Raw genomic sequence first — 21,125 nt, 5'->3', positions numbered from 1 at the left:
AATGTGGTATACTGCTGATAATCTTTTCACCCCAATATGCGTAACCTTACATTTTGTCACATTAAATTGACATCCATTCTCCTTCTTCTGCATTCACTATCGCCCTACCCAACTTTGCATCATCAGCAAACAAATGAACTGTTCCTCTTAGATCCTTCCCTATATCGTTAATGAACAAATTAAACAGCAGTGGTCCAAGAACAAAACCCTGCGGCACACCACTTGTCATAGGTCGTCTTTTGGACTCTACTCCTGAATAAACTACTCTCTTATATCTCTCTCCATCAACCGCCCACCTATCCATCTCACCATGACTACTTTCTCCAAGACCTTGACAACAACTCCTGATATGCTGATCGGTCGGTAATTTGCAACAGTAGTCTTGGATCCTCCTTTATGCAGTGGAACTATTTTCCCCTCTTTCCACACCTTCGGGACTAAACCAGATCCGAGACTCGGATTAAACAACATGGTCAAGGGCACTGATAATGCTTTAGCCACTTCACATAAGACCCGTGCCAGTATACCATCCAATTCCACAGATGTGTTCGCATTAAAGTTCTGTAATAGACTATTCACCTCCACTTCATTCATAACATTTCCCGTATAAACTAATGGTTCCTTCATTTTTTAAATGTCACCACCTGGATGATATACTCTTGCAAAGTGCTCGCTCAGTAATTCCACTATATCGACTGATTCAGTGACCTCCTTATCATCGTCATTCCTTAAAATCATTTTGCCGTGTACAGTTTTTTTGTTTTGCTTGCAGCATATTGAAAGAACTGTTTGGGATTCTCTTTTGCTTGAATAGCTAGTTTCCTTTCATAATCCGCTTTTGCTTTTCTTACCACACTCGTTACCCTTCTGGTCTGCACTTTATACCGTTCATGTGCCTGCAGGTTACCCCTTTCTTTAAATTCCCTCCACAGTTGTTTCTTTTTTTGCAGCTCAAGCTTAATAGTGTTATTCATCCATTTAACCCCTACTTGTTTTACTATTTGGACCCTAGGTATACAATCAGCCATAACCTCCTGTAAATGCTCCTTGACCACTTCCCATGCTCTATCGACATCCAGCCCTTGCAATTTTACATGCCATGGGACTGATCCAAGCAATCTCCTAAGCTTGTCATACTTGCCAGCACGGTAATTCCACATATACCTTGTCTTAATCGAAAATTCCACAACTTTAACCACCTCCCAGGTCAAGACCTTATGATCACTCCCACCAATAGGTGGCAACATAGTCTTATTAATTAGTCAAATTCTCATATGCAATTACCAGGTCAATCACTCCCCTAGTATTTTCAATTACATGCTGTCTCAGATAGTTATCCCTTAATAACTGAATAAAATCCATTTCCTCCTCACATGTGTCCTCTCCTCCGTCCAATCAATATTACCATAGTTATAATCTCCCATAATAATTACCCTCCTTCCACTCATTTCATCAATTTGTTTATGCGTACTATCTGCACCATCTATTCCATCACCTGGTCTATAGCAGCACCCAACTGCATATTTTGTTCTGCCAGTCTCAAACTCACACCAAATAGCCTCAAATGAGCTCTTTTCACTATCCTGCTATACAACTTCAATTCTCCTTGGCTGCAGTTCATCAGCTATCATCAAAAACGTTTCTGTATATTCGGCACGAAACTATTGTAGGTTCTATATTCGGCTATGAAATAATGTTGGATTCAATATCCACTTAATTTGTACCATCATGTATTATATTTGCAGTATTTTTCTTTATGTTTTATTGCATTTTAGCACATACTAGTAACGAATGTATCTGTCAGATACCGCGACCTATGCTGCAATTTTTCCCACCGCGAGCTCCGTAGGGTTACATTTACCATGCAAAAACATGCAAGCCTCGTGGCGTGAGCATGATGATGTCATTCATCCTATGAATTATTAATACAGTAATCGATCATGGATGAATTGTAAATTTTACCATTAATTATTAGATTTGATTAACGCGATTTTGATATATGCGGTAAAATCGAGGGATTAATTAACCGCATTAATCAAGGGATACCTGTATTTGGTTTAATCCTTCATCCAAGTGTAAGCAAAAAAAGTTTGCGCCTGAAATATTTTCAGGACTGGGACAACTGGTGGCAAAGGTGGTATAACTTCTTATACCACCTTTGCCACCAGGAGGAGTCGCTACCCAGACCAGTTTCGACCTTTATTGAGGTCTCATCAGTGGGAGCCAGATCCAGAGGTGGTGATACTAAGGTGGATGTAATGGAGAAGTCATATTTCCATATACCAGTTGACAAAAGGTGTCACACCAATAAGGTCTTTTGGTGATACTAAGGTAGATTATTTTCACCTTAGTATCACCATCTCTGGGTCTGGCTCCTACTGATGAAACCTCAATAAAGGTCGAAAACGGTCTGGGTAGTGACCCTTCCCTTAACGCATAGCATTATACATGTCCTCAAGGAGATGTGCTTTGCATTATGGGATACTGAGGCAAGTGATGAGAACTTATACTACCTTTATCACGAGTTGCCCTAGTCCTGAAAATACTTCAAGTGCAAACTTTGTTTGCTTACACTTGAATAAAGGATTAAACCAAATATAGAATTGGTAGCATAGCCAAGTGAAAATACTTCCATCAATTTATTTCCATTCTCATCTTTGACAATGCTGAAGTCTCTCTTGACACAAATATATTACAAATATTGCCTTCACTGCATCCAAAATATTAGATTTTTGCTTTCACTCAAGGTATTAGTTTAACTGCATACCCTATACAAATCACAAATCTGCTTGACTATTGAATACTGCTCTCATATCTAGGATGGTGCTCTTAATAACTCCCTAAAAATACTGGATGCTATACAGGAAAGGGCAGTTAAACTGACCAATGAACCTCCTCTCTCTCTCTCTCTCTCTCTCTCTAATACACTCCACTGACTTTCACACAGTTGTTCTGATTCTGTGGTCTACATCTATAAATACTTCTATGGCAGCTGTATATCAGAATTGGCATCAATAATTTCTCCCACTCTCTGTCAAGTCCACCTGAAATTCATCTTCAAATCAACACAACAAATTTTTCCTCCTCCTCATTTATCCCTTTCACTGCTTTCCTCTGGAACACTCTTTTACCATGTGTTTCTCAAGGAATACAACCCATAGCTTTTCAAGTGAAATGCCCATCCATGGTATTAGTGTAGTATAGGATTATTAACCTCTTCTGATTGGGTTCTCCATTTAAAAAAAAAAAAATTACATATATATAAAAGAGTATATAAGGCAGGAAACTAGAATAAGATATTAACAGTTACACGCATATCCCAGGTATATGACACGTCATGTTAAGTTCTAGACCATAGGTTCCCAAACTTTTTCGGGCCACCGTCCACTTTGCAAGACTTAAATTTTGTAACGCCCCCCTATTATACACACACATATATACATGCTCTATTTCCTTATTGACATCTATTTCTATCTGACATGGTAAATTTTCAAATGATTAAATAATTGAAATAGAAAATTGATAAAAAAATTGATCGTGTAAGAAGGGCATAAGATGAATTAAAATGCAATGTTTAAATTTTTAATGATTATCTAATCACAAAATCAAAAATAATTAAGTTTTAAATATATATTATTAATTTCTATAAAGAGCCACAGATCCCTAGCCCGCCCCCAAATGCTTCTGAACCCACTATAGCCCCCCTAGAAGGCTTCAGTGCATACTGGGGGTGGTACCGCCCACTTTGGGAACCTATGTTCTAGACCATCAGTTCCCAACCAGTGGAACGGCCCAGCACGTACTGGGAGTACGTGCTGGGCCGTTCACGGGTAGGTACACAAAAAATAATTAGTAATGGCGGGAAACAAAATGCACTAATAGGCACTGAACAAAAGTGTCAGTATTTAAAAATAAGGAGTGCAATTTATAGAAATAGTTTAAAAGGGGTACACAAGTGGAAAAAGGTTGGGAACCACTGTTCTAGGCTACCTCATTTAGTGAATCACTGCTTTTTTTTAATTCCTCCCTCTCTCTTCTCTTGTATATGCATGTAAAGGTTTAATAACATTCTTAAGCAGTCATATATGGGGTGGGGGGGATGAAACAAAAATGATATTAAAACAACTGTTATAACCACAAGAAAGAACATATCTTAAAACCCTTTAACTCCATGTTTCATCAAATTGTAATAATTAAAATTGAGCTTTTTCTTTTAGGATATATAAGAAGACATGTCAGAGGTTTTGATGAAATTCAAAATTATCACAACTTTTCAGCACACCCTCTTATGTGCATAACTTATGTTAATAACTCATTTAGATTCATCAGATATGCTAATGAAAGATATAGAATAATTTCCTCAAACGGAAAGTTATTCGGAATGGCTTTGCTTAAAGGAACACACCAAACAGTTTGGTCATCAATCTACACCATTAGAAGGATTTCCATTTTGGCATTAAGATTGTCATGTTTACAGATAACTGTAGTATTAATTAGTGTATCACTTTTCACTTCACCAAGAACTTTACCTTTGTTTTTAACAACTATAACAACAGTAGCGCAAGATAAGTTTAAACTATGGCCTATCTCAGTGTTTGATATGCCATTGTCCCTAATTTTAACCTTAGCATGCAATGCAATAGGTTTACATGGCATCTTCTTTTCACTAATAAGTAAGAGAGCAACCCTTATTTTGAATTTCATCTGCCATTATTAAGAACAATAAAATAATAGTATGAAATGAGTTCATGAATATCGTGCATCAGTTGATTCATGGCAGCATGTTGATAAAATCAACATGCTGTGAGCGAATGCAGCATGGGTTATAACTAAAAAGAGTACTGCGAGTAGGCAATTGTAAAGGGAAACTTCATAAAGCAGTGTATTATTGTACTTTAATTAAAAATGCAAGGTCTCATCCTAATTATATAGGATTTCTTCAGGTGTAAAAATAAAAACTAGTAGACAAAGAGTAAAAATTAAAAGGTAACCACCACTATATAGGTACACAAGAAACTGATTTTAAAAAATATTTCTGATTATATGTATCATTGTTGAGCAGGTTGTGCTTGTTTATGCATACATGGACAAGAGTTTGGCTAGATGTGGCTATAATATATTCCAACAAGTTGGTACTAGGGTTTATATTTAGGTGTTTTGGAGCCAATGCCATTCTAAGGATTCCCAAATTCTTCTTTCTGTTATGTAATAGAAATGGTGTAATAGTTCAGACTTATCCCATAAGTGTTCTTCATGTTTCATTGCTGAGGCGTATTGTGGGCCAGATACAAAACAAATAATCAAATCTCTTCAAACACTGCTATTCATGAAAAAAAAAAACAACTTGAACAATACTTTCTGGAAATCTACTATGCTTATAAAAGCTATAAATGATGTTGATCCTAATGTATTTATTTGAAAACTTAGCATGTTTTTCAGTAAATATAATGAACTCAATAACATAGTTTACAAATACAGAGCACTTTCAGTTTGCAGTTAATGCTTGAAAACTGTGAAATGATTCTATTTCTCCACCCACCCAGAATTGGACCTATATTGATATAAACTTTTTTTTATTAAAATTATCAAAGGAATCAATTACACAGGTTAGTAATTCTTCCTGTTGCACTCTATACATTATTGTATAATAATTATGCAGACATCTCTTTCATCTCATTCCTCTGCCAAAGCAGTATTCAGTTCCTCATTTAAAAAGGATGTATTGGTCTTACCTTCCATTGATGTTCTAACTCTTTCTAAGTCCTTTATGGGGTTCACATTAGAATCATCCTTGCTGGTCTAATATGTTAATTCACATTTCCAAAAACAATTTCAACACCATTTTTGATGTGACTTGGTACATTATCATACTAATATATAGCTAGATCCTTTCCATAATCATCACACGGCAGGCAACATGGAATTGCTTGGAATCAATATAACATATGATGGTGATAATTTTTCAAGTTGTATGGGAGAATCTTAATATAAGCTAGGAAATACTTTCCCACATTCTAATATCATTATTTGTGTGTCCCACCACACACAAATAATCAATAAATAACAAATCTCTTGCTGACAGCCACCATGTCCAAAGACAACTTAAAACTGATATAAAGGTTAAACAATATATTGTTTAACCTTTATATCAATGACATTGTCAGTGGATTGCAAGGGGATATTCAGTTGTTTGCAGATGATGCGAAGCTGGGAAGGATTATTAGTAATAGTGCAGATGCGGCAGCCCGGATTTGAATAAGCTAGATAGATGGGTAAATGAATGGGGGTGTCGGTTTAATGCAGCAAAATGTAAGGTCTTGAGGTTTGGGAAACATCGATGGGATGCTGCATACTCTATGGGAGGAGTTATACTAGAGGAAGTAGGGGGAGACAAGAGATCTTGGGTTGATGATTGATAGAAACCTGAAATTTAGGGGACATATTGCAAAGGTGGAGGTAACACAGAGGATTGCTGCAATAATGAGAAGGACACTGACCTGCAGAGATAAAACAGTTATCATTCTGTTGTATAAGACACTGATCAGACCACACTTGGACTATTGTTCTCAGATTTGGTCCCCAGGATTTGAAGGGGATAAATTAACTGTGGAAGGGGTACAAAGGCAGATAACAAAGATGGTTTCAGGACTGTACAATGATAGTTATGAGGATCGGCTGAGGGAATGTGGACTGCAGAGTTTGGTGGATAGAAGAAGGAGAGGTGATATGATTGAGACTTTTAAACTGTTGAGAGGTGGTTACAGGGTTGACACTGGGGAGTTTTTTCACTTGGTTGAACAGCGGGAAGGAGTGATGACAAGAGGCCATCCTTGGAAGTTACAAAAGGAAACTGTGAGCAAGAGGGTGAGGAGTGGTTTCTTTGCATGGAGGGTGGTTGAACCATGGAATGCATTGCCTGATGGAGTGCCGAGAGCGAGAATAGTCAAGGAGTGGTATGATACTTTGTGTTTCTTAGGGGGGACCTCCCTCGATGAGTCTTGATAGACTTTGTGTTTCTTAGGAAGTACCTCCCACGATGAGTCTTTTGACTCCATGGAGACCTGAATAATAATAATAATAATAATAACTATCTGATATGAAGGGTCGGTGTCATATTTTATTATTCCATGCTGCAGCTTTCCAATATTCTACTGACCTTCAAATCACACTACACTATTCACTATGTGGGTTCAATTTCAAAATTGAATATGTAAAAACTGTTTGATTATGGACTGCCATATGAGGTAATTTGGTACATTATCATGGTAATATATAGCTTGATCCTTTCCAGAATCATCACATGGCAGACAAGGTATGGTTGGTAGTTTATTTTGATTGGTAGAATCTCTGCACCATAATGTACAGTTATCTATTGGAGTTATCAACTGCAATTAATCTGGGATGCAGTAACAGAGTTGCAACTGAATGAACTAACTGGTGTTGATGTAGCCATATTAGTTATCTTCAGTATGATGCTTTTATAATCTTCTTTACCATACAGAATTGGTGTGCTATCCATCAGTATTAGATTATAAAGTTAAACTGATTATTATTAACATCTGACTGCCATGGAGTAAGATATTCATCGTGGGAGGTATACACTATCACATATAAAGCTCATCCAACTATGCCTTAAACCGATTTGATGTCTACATTCACAACACACTGAAACGATGCATTCCACTCATCTGCCAGCAAAGGTTGGTCAATTGGTAGAGCCTCTGATACTAATGGCTCGCAAAAAGTTAAGCAAGTTTGAGTGCAGTTAGTAGTTGGAAGGAGTTCAATCGTTCGATGCTGTTGGTGGGACACTCTCCCTTGATGAATCTTTGGACTCCATGGAGATGTCACATAATAATTATAATAATAATAATAATAACCACTCTCTAATGTAAAGAACCTACTCCTTGCTCCCCTGCTCACATCCTCCTTATACAGTTCCCAGGAATGGGCCTCTTGTTCTATATCCCTCTCCTCTTCCATGTCAACCTGATAACAACCCCCCCCCCCGACTAACTTATATGATGCAATCATATTTCTCCTCCTATTCACGAGACTTTGCAATTTATATTCTCTCAATCTGTCCTCATACTCCACATTCCAAACCCCACTGGCCACCTTTGTGAATCTTCTCTGGACTCTTTCTAACATATCCTTCATCATGAAAACCTGCTTACCAAATATGTGTGCACAATAATCCATATGAGGCCTGATCAAGGCCTTATACAATGGTATAATAACCTCTCTATTTCTGCATGTCAGGGTCCTCCGCTTCATTGCCATTATCCAATGTGACATCTTCACCTCTTGTGCAATGTGGCCCCTGAATTTCAGGTCTTTGTTCCCCACCACTCGCAGAGCTCTCATCTCCTCTACCTCCTTTAAAGTTTCCCCACCAAGTGTATACTTTACATCCCATCGTTGCTTACCAAATTTGAAAACCTTACACTTTGCAACATTGAACTGAAAATTCCGACTACCTGTCCATTCATGATCTATTCAAGTCTGCCTTACAAGGAGGACTTGAACGTCTGCTTGACCCCATTGCTGTCCCCAATTTTGCATCATCAGCAAACAGCAGCAGATCATACAAAACTAATTAAACCTGTCCTAATATCATTAATATACAAATTGAACAATGATCCCAAAACTAACCTCTGTGGTACACCATTAGTGACCTTCCTCTTTTGGGATACTGCACCCCTGCACATACATCTTTCTGATACCTATCTGGTAGCCAGTCACTGATCCAACTCAGAAGTCTGTTATCCAATCCCATCCGTTTCAATTTATATAACAGCTTGTTATGTGGCAGTCTATCAAAAGCTTTTGCAAAATCCAAATATGGCACTGTATATGCATCTGCCTTTTCCAAGACATTTGTCACATTGTTATAGGTGACAAATGTCTCCTATACATAAGTAAGTTAGTAAAACATGATCTCCATTTAACAAGCCCATGCTGACAACCACAGAGAATACTGTTGTTATCAACTTATTTCTGTATCCTTATGCAAATTACAAAGAATTTTAAGTAGTATGAAGGAGGTGTGATTTGTGAGTTCTATAGTCAATTTCTCTGATTTAAAAATGGTGGAGTTAAAAATCTGGGGTTTTTCTTTTCTTTTCTTTTTTTTGATTTTAAATATGTTACCACTTTTATTACTTATATAGGGAGTTCATAAGGCTGTTTTGGTCTTGTCTAACGTTTGGAGACTGAAGAGTTGGTTCAATTTGCACTAGCAGCCAGAGATAGCCAGCTCAAGACTATTGCTAGGTATAAATGGCATCTGATGAAGAGCGACAGACAAGCACAATCATCTTATGGTCCCTAACACAGTATATATTATTTCTCTGAAATAGCATGGGTTCTATGGACAATTTTGTTGAGTTTACAGAATGAAAAACATGAGTTTCGCTAGTCCTATGGATGCAAATGCCAACCAGAGTTACACAGGCTGTTTTTTTTTTTGTTTTGTTTTTTTTCTGAATTAAAAAAATGCTATTCGTCTGTGGCAGAAAACCATTTATACCTAGCAATAGTCTTGGGCTGGCTATCTCTGGCTACTAGTGTAGATCGAACTGTCTCTTCAGTCTCCAAAAGTTAGACAAGATCAAAACAGCTTCATCTACTCCCTGTATATAAGTAATAAAAGTGGTAACATATTTAAAAAGAAAAGAGAAACCCCAGATTTTTAACTGTGTTGCTGGTGATGTGAACTATCGTCTATGATATGCCTCCTGGTGAAGGTGTTGAACTTGAAGACAGAATCTTCAAAGTTCCCGAGGTTCAGTTTTTTGTAACTTTTGCCGGCCTAGTTGGCCAAGCTGTTAGCATATCCGCTCTCCAGCCAAAAGGCTGCTCTTCGAATCCCGCCGTGGGCATGGATGTTTGTGATTGTCTGTGGAAACAGTAGTGATGGTGGCAGGCAATAGATGACGTTGGTATAGTTGCAGTTAGTTGTAGTCGATGAGTCGTTTGACTCCCAGGAGGTGTCACATAATAATAATAATAAAATCAATTACTTAATGCCTTTTTAGAGCCATTAAGTTAATCAATTAGATGAGATCAGTCTTATTGTTATCTAATACATTATGGAAATTATGGAGACAACTACCATGTTAGAGCAAAACTTTAGTTTAATATAAAACAAAACGAACACTCGACATTCCGACTTTCATATCAAGGCCATCCTCTGGAGCATATGCATATATACTGAGAAACAAGCTGCACTACAATCTACATGGTTTGCTAAAGTCACTGACCAACTGTTACAACAATTATTGGCTGGACCTCTGGTGAAAAAAAAAAAAAAACCTTTATTACATCAAAGATAGAGTCCTATTATTATTATTATTATCTATTAGGTTACAAAATTAAATTAGGCTGGAGAGCAACATGTTTATATACTATTATATATAGACATTTGTGAAAAGGGCAGAAACGTCAAAACTGACTAATAAATCATATTTGCCGAGTGTTATGTTTTTAATATTGTTTATAAAGTGTTGTGTGTTCTTTATTTTTTGTTTATAAAGAGTTGTGTGTCCCAATCAGTGGCTCAATTTTCCTACAGAACAAATTTCCGCTGACATTACGGCCCTCTTTGTCCACATACTACGTTCCGTTACTTCGTGTGGCAAAATAAATTTTACCTACAAAAAAGAAGGTACAGCCATGGTCTCACCACTATCCCCCCGAATTGCTAACTTTTATATGGTAGCTTTTGAGCAAAGCGCTCTTAATTCATTTACTCTAAAATCTACAGTCATCGTCATCATGCGTATCAAGGATTTAGGCCTAGCATGGCCTGTTCCGGCCTTAGAAGTCATCATTGAATCGTTTAAGAGGATGTCCTGGTTTTCTTTTTCCTAATGGCTAAAAAAATTTTAAAAAATTAAAAATTATAAACGTAAATGGATGGAACATGTTCAAAGAATGAAAACAGAAAGATTATCAAAACAAGCCTTAAAGTACAAGCCATTAGGAAAATCTACAGTATGGCTTCGATAAGTTGAAAATGTTTTCGTTAACTGTCCACACGGTCGACAAACTTTAAACACATTCTTCAGCCACCTGAACAAATAACATGAATGCATACAATTTACTATCGAGATTGAAAATCAGAACTCGTACCCATTCCTGGATACACTTGTCACACGTCTTCCCTCAGGCAGTCTATCCTTCATGATTTACTGCAAACCAACACATACTGGCCAATATATACATGCTAACTCATATCACCACCCATCGCAAAAATTTGGAGTCATTAACACCCTTAAAAACAGAGCTATAACAGTTTGCTCTAATCAACACACTCTTAAACAAGAATTAAAGATTATTAGCAACACATTTATAAATAATGGCTATAAAAAAATACTATTAATAAAGTTCTTCATAAAACTTCATCAAAAAAGAATATAGATTACAATAAAACCATAGCCATCCCATACATTAAAGGGTCATCAGAAAAAATCAATAGAATCCTACACCATTATAATCTCAATGCCACTTTTAAACCACCTATAAGATTAAAAAACATATTCAACTCCTCTAAGGATCTTCTCCTCCCATGGGCACATCCTGGAGTTTATTGCATCTACTGCACCTGTAACTTACCTTATATTGGTGAAACTGAACGTACAATCCCAATACATAAAAAAGAACACAAAAGACATTAAATATAACAATTTTGGTGAAGCAGGCCTCTCAGATCATGCTCTCAACACCCTACACCAAATTGATTGGAAAAGACCTGCTCTTTACATCATACAAAAACCTGGTATGAAAGAAAATTTAAAGAAGCCTGTGAAATTCTGATTAACCACCCTAATCTCAATAATAATGGTGTCATAAAAATTCCAAGAATTTGGATGGCACATATTCAGCCTACTTAATATTATCTAGCATACTTTAGAACTTTAAGCAATTTTCAGCTTTTATTGGAAACTATTCCATACCAATAATTGGTTGAAATTTATATGTATAATGTAAGCGAATGCAATTAGTATTGATAAAAAAGAAAAAAAAAACAATTAAGGACAGAGCCGGCAGAGCGGACATGCAGAGCATGCGGGCGCCGCTACGATGGGGTCGCCGCCGCCAGGGAACGGTTCATAAGTTAATATTAAGAAACAAAATTTTTATCATAAAAACAAAAAATTCTTAGAATGATCAATATTAAAATAAATAAGGCCAGATACACCGAATAAAAATTAAAAAAAAAAAAGTATATTGCCGACTCTTTGATCAGCCTGCTGTTTACAATTTTGCAGTTAGAGCAGGCTAAATGCTTGCCTGCAGAATGTTGTGTCTACTGCAATCTAACTAAAGTGAAACGGTGAACGATTTTCATGCGCAGAAACGAATTTTCGTACAAAACATTTGTTGTTAGTTAACCAGTCATATGGTACACATCTCAGTAGGCTACTGACAGTAGCGCACTGGACTATTATTTCGTCTCTGTGTCGCGTTAGGTAATAATTTCTTGTGGGTATAAAATTGAAATGGAATCAAAAATTTTTAAAAAATTTATTCGGTGCACAAAATCGTAAGCATCATGCTGCGAAAGAAGCAGATATTAAGAAACAAACTGGGGCTCTTAATAAATTTATTAAAACATTAAAATTATTCTGATCCAGATTGTAACCCACTCGATACATCAGAAATCAGAGTCGAAGAACCGTGCACATCATCCAGTTTGCATGAAAGTAATATTGCAACTATTGAGCAAGATAATTGAACATGATTTAAGTGAAAAATAGTTAGGATTTAGTCAACTACAACAAGATTTAGTTGTAGTTGACCATGAAACTATCACATGTTAGTGTCTGTAAATTTAGAGGATAGAGGTGAATGAGGAAATATTGATGAAAAATTACGAGTTGTTTTAATTGAAATGGGGCCTGTTCAAAATAAAAATATAAAATATCAGATACATATGGTCGTAAATTTGGCGACACGTATTATAATAGAAAAATGGAAAACGGGAGCTCTTGCCAAGAAAATGGCTCATTTATTCTGAAACTTTAACTTCTGTTTTTTGCTTTTGTTGCAAATTTGTCGCACCTACTGAATTCACCTACTGAGTCTTGTAGAAGGTTATAACGATCGGAGAAATGTAAGTACAATTTTACATAGACATGAGACTAGTTTAACTCACATGAAAAATTTCTTTAAATGGAAGGAACTTGATAAAAATTAAAAAAAAAAAACTACTATTGATTTCCATACTCAAAGCATGTATGAAATGGAAAAGAAACAACGGTCGAGTGTTTTAGAACGCTTGATTGAAATTATAAAATTCCTTGGTAGTCGAAATTTAGCTTTTCGCAGATCATCTGATAAATTATATGAAAGGAATAACGGTAATTTTTTAAAATTAGTCGAATTGTTTGCTATGTTTGATCCCGTTATGGAAAATCAAGTAAAGTGCCCTACAACGAAACAATAGGGTACACTATTTGAGTAAAGACAGTCAAAATGAAATATTGAAAACTTTAAGTAATGCAATCAGGGATACAATTTTATTATCAGTTCGTAAATCGAAATATTATTCCATAATTTTAGACAGCACACCTGATGCAAATAAAGCAGAACAAATGACCATTATTATTCGCTTTGTTTCCTGTGACAATGGAATTGTCATGATCAGGGAAAACGTTTTAGGTTTTGCAGATATATCAGACTGCGCAGGACGTGGTTTATGTGCAACAATAATGGAACTACTGGAAAAATGGAACATTCCCATTGAAGACATGCGAGGTCAAGGGTATGACAATGGGGCAAATATGAAAAAGAAAAAACATGGGCTCCAAAATTTGCTTTCGAACAAAAATCCTCGAGCATTTTATGTGCCATGTGCTGCTCATATTCTAAATTTATTCATTAACGATGCTGCCAAAGTGAATGCAGATACAATTAGTTTCTTTGCAATTATTCAAGGAATATAAAATTTCTTTTCATTCTCTTACAGACGTTCAGCAATCCTTTTAAAGTTCGTAAAAAATTAACATTGAAACAGCCATCAGAAACGCGATTGGAAAGTAAAATTAATGTATTCCGCCCTGTACGATATCAGTTAGGAGAAATTTATGATGCACTTATTGAAATTTTAAATAATGATAATTTTAATAAAGAAACTCAACATGAAGCACTAACATTAGGTGCTATAATAAAGGACTACAAATTTATTTGCTCTCTTATAACTTGGCATGATTTACTTAACAGAATAAACCCTGTGAGTAAAATGCTTCAAGACAAAAATATGAACATTACACTTGCTTTTTGTGAGAGCCTGTGTAGCTCAATGGTTGTGGCATTTGCACACGACGGCGCTTGGCCGCACGAAGGAAGACTTCTTTCGAGTCTAGTCGCCGACTAGAGGAAATTTTTCTAAGTCTTTTTTCGACCGGTTCCCGAGTTAGTCGATCTCTGGCATGGGCAAGCGGGTTTTTCCTCCCGGATACTCGGGTTTTTCGTCCCGTAAACGCAAGAAAATCGACCGTAGAACCCACATTATTTCAGACATTAAATATATTGTGTTAGGGTTAGGTACCACGAGATGGCGACACATTTGAGCCGTCTCTCTTCACTGTGTACTGCTTAATTAGTGATAGCCTTGGGCCATCTATCTCTGATTGGTACCAGTGGAGATTGAACTGCCCACTCAGTCTCCAAAAGTTAGATAGGGCTAAATGGCCTTGCCTACTCCCCGTATACGGAAATAAACAGGCGTTAGTTGATTTTTTTTTTTTTGACACTTGCTTTAGAATCTATCGAAAACTTAAAAATATTCTTACAAGAGTATCGATCAAATACAAATGTTAAAGAAGTTCTAAAAACGGCAAAATAACTGCGTGAAGCGGTGGATGGAGAACAAGAATTTAAAACTGGTACGGAAGTTCGACGACGAAGAAGACATGACAATTAGACTACGAGCATCATGACGAAACGACACAATCGCCAGAAGATAAATTTAGAGTGAATGTGTTTTATACACTTCTAGTCGTTACGATGTGTTCGTTAATAGAACGTTTTGAACAATTAAAAACATATTATGATAATTTCAATTTCTTGTATAGATTACTACAAATTAATAACGAAGATTTACGAAGAAATTGTGACGATTTAGAGATTCTCTTGAAGTACTGCGACAATAAAGACGTAAATGCAATAGAACTATATGACGAGTTATGTGCTTTCCGGGATATTTTTCGGAAGGATAATTTAAATATTCAAAAGCCCTTTCGATATTCTTAATTTTATTGTGTCCAATAACTTATCTTTCCCTAACTTTTCAATTGCTTTAAGAATACTGTTACCCTTACCTGTTAGTGCAGCGAGTGGTGAACTGAACCTATATATTTGAGATTACTTTAGAAAATTTTTCTCAAGCTATGAAGAAATGAGTTTGGGCACTTAGTGCCTAATGTGAGTAAGATTGGATTCTGATTTAAAGGTACTTTAATAATCATTTGAAGTTGATACTGTTATCTAATGTTTTGTAGGATAACAATATCCGAAATGCCTGGACTCCCAGACGGACTAAAATGAATGAGATCGGTTGGACCAACTACTGCTGTGTAATTGAAAGCAACATAAGCGTCGATTTTTGTTTGTCATTTTGATCTTCCGTGTTGCATGTTTGGAAATTAGAACACCTGCTATGATAATGGAATCTTTGGTGCCCAGAATGGCGTCTAGATCTGTAATCAGTAGAGTTTTACTGGTTGACTTGTAAGTTGCGTAGATTTTATGTTTTCTCGCATTATTGGTATGAACTTCAATTTCCGTGATATCTGAATTTCTGCTTTCGGATTTGACTGCAACGTTAGGTTTGAGGTAGTTTTTAACATAAATGACAGTGCCACTACCTCTGGCGTCAAGTCTATAATTTCTGTAGATAATACAACCTCTTAATTTTGGATTGTTTGTTGGCTAAAAGTATGTATCACTAATTAGAATTATTTCTGGATTATACCGAATGGAGAAATTTTGTAGTTCAAGAATTTTGTTGGTGAGGCAGTTCGATTCCAAGAGACAATCAGAAGTGAATTAGGCAAGATTGTATTTCTGTGCTTTGGTGAGGGCAGTTAGAATGGAGTACGTTCTTTGATCAATCTTTTTATAGAAACCAGAATCGAACTGGATTTACTGAATTCATCTTACATGGTTGCTACTGAGGCGGTTATGATTGCGATTATGGTCAATATTGATAGTTTATTCAATCGTTGATGTTTTCGTTGTTCACACCATTTCTGCATGTGTTTTATTTGGTTTTAGATTCTCTCTCTGTTTATTAGGTGAATATACGATCAACTTGTTTGCCAAAGGGTTTGAAGGGAATTTCTGTTTTCCAGTAGTTTGGTTAATAGGATAAAACCTGCATCCTCTATATAGACCACATCCTGCATAATTGGCTGGATGTGGTCTAATACAGTTTGTGCAGTCCAGAGATATTCATTATAGTCGAGATCAAGGCTCTGAGGACCCAGTTGATTGTGGTGACGTTCATGTCTACCACCCACGCAGTTACAGAAGCAGCCTTATGACCAGGTGTATTACCTTGCTGAAAGAAATAACGGTCAATCCCTTAGAAACACTGCAAAATAGGAAGCGTCTCTAGAATGATCAGAGGCATCTCGGAGTTTAGTATTCGTGGTGGCACACAAACAGAGATCCAGGTAAGACAGGACCAAACCATCACACTGCCATCTTTGAATGTCATAGTTGAGGTTACGCATTATAGGAAGAGACGTTCACCGGGTATCCACCACACTTACACCGTCCATCTGCTCGGCAGAGGGTGTAGCGTGATTTGTCACTCCATGAGCATCCTCCTCGGCCTTCGTAACTCAATTGGAAGACTGACGGTTCGTAGGTGATGTAAGTAGATGATATTAGTGTAGAAGATGGAGACGGATGGAACTGCTGGAGACAGAGCTGTGGAGTGGGTGCCCTCACTCGATGAGTCTTTGGACTCCTTAGATGTGTCACAAAATAATAATAATGATAATCTATGTAGCTCAGTGGATTGGTGTTTACGCTCCTTACCGCTAAACCACCCGAAGAAAGAGTGTCACGAGTTCGATTCTAGTTGCCGACTAAAGGAACTTTTTCTAAGCCTTTTTTCGATTGGTTCCCGAGTTAGTCGATCCCCGGCACGAGAAAGGAAGTTTTTTCTCTCGGAAACTCGGGTTTTTCGTCTCGTAAACACTCGAGAAAATCCACCGTAGAACCAATACTATTTTCAGACATAAAAAAAAAAATACATTGTGTTTAGGATTATGTACCAAGAGATGGCGGCACTTGTTAGCCATCTCTTCACTGCGTGTTGATTAATTAGTGATAGCCTTGGGCCAGCTATCTCTGATTGGCTACCAGTGTAGATTGAACTGTCCACTCAGTCTCCAAAAGTTAGATAGGACTAAAACGACCTTGCTTACTCCCAAAACACGGGAATAAAATGGATTAGCTGATTTCTAATAAGCCAACGAACAACCCATGGGGTTGTTCGTTGGCTTATTTTCCGGCAGTATATATAATGCCTGTATATCGTGTGATCTCATGGCTGGTTTGACTGTATGTTAGATGAAAACCCTAGTTCCCTGAAGAAAAAGCCCTGATATTTCCGTATGAGATCGTCTAACTCACCATCATTTCAAAATGTCCATATAAAAATTCATCTTTTCATGACGAGAATCGATCTCAATTCATTTCTATTTGAAGGGCACAATGTGCTATTGTGTTCTTCCAATTGCACGGCGTAGGAAAATAATACGAATGTTAGGTTTTAGGGCAATGAGATGGCGGCAATATATTTCGTACTTCCTCTTCCCCCAAATGACTTGGTCCATTGATAGTTTGAACTCACTAACAGTGAAGTGTGAAAGATGAAATTGGCTGTCTATTTATCTTCTAAAGCTGAATTAGGACTAAAGGAGCTCTGCTATTTTCTTTGGGGAATAATATATGGAAATTTGGAGAAATGGACGAATGATCTATTAAGCGAAAGATTTTCTGTAAGACAGGATTTGAAGGATTTAATTATAACAGTGAATGCAAAGAGTGAGGGTGGAAAGATCATGAGTGTGCTACCACAATTTGTTAGTGATGAATTGAACAGAAGAGCAGTTATAGTAAATGGAATGGTGTCAAGATTGTGTAAAAGGTTTTGCAAAGAAATGAAACTGAATATTCATTTCATGAATGCCTGGGATGAGTTTGATAAAAGGAAGGAGTATTTTAAGAGAGATGGTTTGCACTTAAATGGATTAGGAGCTTGGCATTTAGAACATTTATTGATAAAGGAGAAAGTAATGGGTCAAAAACAAGGAAATGGAATTTGCTAGGGAGGAAGGTGATAGAGTCAGCTGTAAATAATACTAAGGTCATTAATCGCTGTGAATTTGGAATTAATTGTTTGCAGAATATTAACGGTATACAAATTGGGCTAATTCGCACACAGGGAGATTATGGGAGGAAAGGAGTATAGCAGTTTATGTATACTAATGCTCGAAGTATTAGGAATAAGTGTGAAGAATGTTTGTCATTACTTAGTACAACATGGCCAAAAATCATAGGAATTAGCGAAACTTGGTTAACTAAGAATGATATAGTTATTGGGATTGAATGTAACGGGTACAATATTTTCAGGCAGGACAGAGATGCAGAATGGGGGAGGGGTTTTATTAATGATAGACGAAGCATTAAAGCCAAAAGAGATAGAAGTACCTCACTGTGACAGGTATGTAGAGGGTAGTTCATTCGAGGCTGTTTAGTATGAGATAGAGATTAACAAGGAGAAATATGTAATTGGTTGTTGCTATAATACAAGGGGAATAAAGGAGAATGTAGATAGCATGTATTGGCAAATTAGCACGATGAGTGAAGGTCAAGTAATTATTATGGGGGATTTTAACTTTGGGGACATATAACTTTGGGGACATATATTTGGGGAAGGAATGGTCACAAGGAACAAAGGAAATGGAGTTTATAGAGTTGTTAAGAGATAATTACCTGAGGCAGCATGTGATGGAAGGGACAAGAGATTCTAGAGTGTTAGATCTGGTCATAACATCGGAGAACATATCAATAAGTAATTTAGTTACAATGTCTCCACTTGGGGAAAGCGATCATGTGGTCTTGACCTGGGAGATTGTAAGCTGTGCTGAATATTCTATTAAGAATGGGTATATGTGGAACTACAAGGCTGGTGATTTAGACAAGCTGAGAAGTCAGCTTTCAGCTGTACTATGGCATGAGAATTTCAAGGGGAGAGATGTTGATGGAGCATGGGAGATTTTCAACGAGTATTTGAAGAAAGCTGTATCAGACTGTATTCCCAGAGTCAGAAGGAGAAATCAAGTAGGAGTAGAACTATTAAACAGGAGTTGCAGACAAAGAAAAGGTTGTGGAGGACGTATAAAGAAAAAGGTGATGAGCATTCCAATAAGCAATACAAGGTACTGGCAAAGAGAGTAACCTGTATGGTAAGGAAAGCCAAAGCTAATTATGAAAGGAAGCTAGCTGATGAATCCAAAAGAAACCCTAAAGAGTTCTTTCACTATGTGGCTAGTAAAAGGAAGAATATCCATGGAAAGATTACTTTAAAAAGTGTTGATGGTAAGGAAATTACAGAAACTAATCAAATAGTTGAGTTGCTTAGTGATCATTTCGAAAACGTGTACCATCTTGGAAGTCCTAGTGCAGTGTCAAATGCTCCATTGACTGATGAGAGTCTAGAGATAAACGAAATTAAGGTGCTTAATATATTAAAGAACCTTAATGCTAACACTGCCATTGGGTTAGATGGCATATCGGCCCATGTGTTCCGAGAATGTGCAAGAGAATTAGCAACTCCTCTAACCAGGATGTTTAATTTAAGCCTCAGTTCTGGTAAAGTGCCAATAGAGTGGAAAGAGGGGGAAATAGTTCCATTGCGCAAGGGAGGCTCTAAGACTGAGGTTGCAAATTATAGACCAATCAATACATCCGGAGTGGTGGTTAAGATTTGGAGAAATTGTTAAAAATTAGAATTCAGGACAGAAATATGATACTTTATAAGGGGCAACGTGGTTTTTGTGAAGGGTAGGTCTTGCCTAAGTAATTTGCTTACTTTCTATAATAAAGTAACAGTGGAGTTGGATAAAGGAAATCCTTACTCAGTGATACTGCTTGACTTTGCAAAGGCTTTTGACAGGATTCCACATGGAACTCTGTTACATAAATTAGAGCAAATGGGTATGGATCCGAAGATGGTGATTTGGATTAAAGGATGGCTGGTGGAAGGATGGGATATCAAAGAGTGGTTTACGGAGGAGCTGAGTCCAGGAAAAGGCAAGTGACTAGTGGTATATCTCAGGGCTCAGTGCTTGATCCTCTATTGTTTAATTTGTTCATCAATGATATTGGAAATACCTTGAATGGAAATATCCACTTGTTTGCTGATGATGCAAAATTGGGAAGAGCAATAATCAATTCAATTGATGTAAATATCTTACAGGATGACTTGAATAGGCTGACGGTATGAACTAAGGTAAATGGCTGTCAGTTCAACGTGGCTAAGTGTAAGGTCATGCACTTCGGGAGGATGATATCGCATGCCGTTTACTATATTAATGGAACTGAACTGCAAGAAGTTGATGAGACAAGAGACTTGGGAGTTATTGTGGAGAGAGAACTTAAGTTTAAAGGGCATATTGCAAAGATTGCCAAGACATCACATCAAATTACATGGTTGTTGAGCAACACCCTAACAAGCAAGGATAGGGAGGTTATTGTTCCACTCTATAAGGCATTAATAAGGCCGCATTTGGACTATTGTGCACAGATCTGGTCGCTAGGATTTCTTGGTGATGCAGAGGTGGTGTAGAGGATTCAGAGGCAGGTTACAAAGATTGTTGCAGGTCTGTTGAATGTTCCCTATGAGGATAGATTGATGATCTCTGGGTTCCAAAAACTAGCTGATAGACGTAGGAGAGGAGATATGATAGAGGTATTTAAATTGTTAAAGGGATTTTACAGGATTGATAAAGATGATATTTTTAAGACCAGTGCAGGAAGTGAGAGAACGAGGAGCCATCCCTGGAGATTGTGTAAGAGTGTGGTTAACAAGTGTGTTA

The sequence above is a fragment of the Typopeltis vanoorti genome, chromosome 16 (genome assembly GCF_054136105.1).
Source record: "Typopeltis vanoorti isolate ZY-2024b chromosome 16, IOZ_Tvanoo_1.0, whole genome shotgun sequence".
Taxonomy (NCBI): domain Eukaryota; kingdom Metazoa; phylum Arthropoda; class Arachnida; order Uropygi; family Thelyphonidae; genus Typopeltis; species Typopeltis vanoorti.
Note: the sequence above shows the minus strand (reverse complement) of the source record.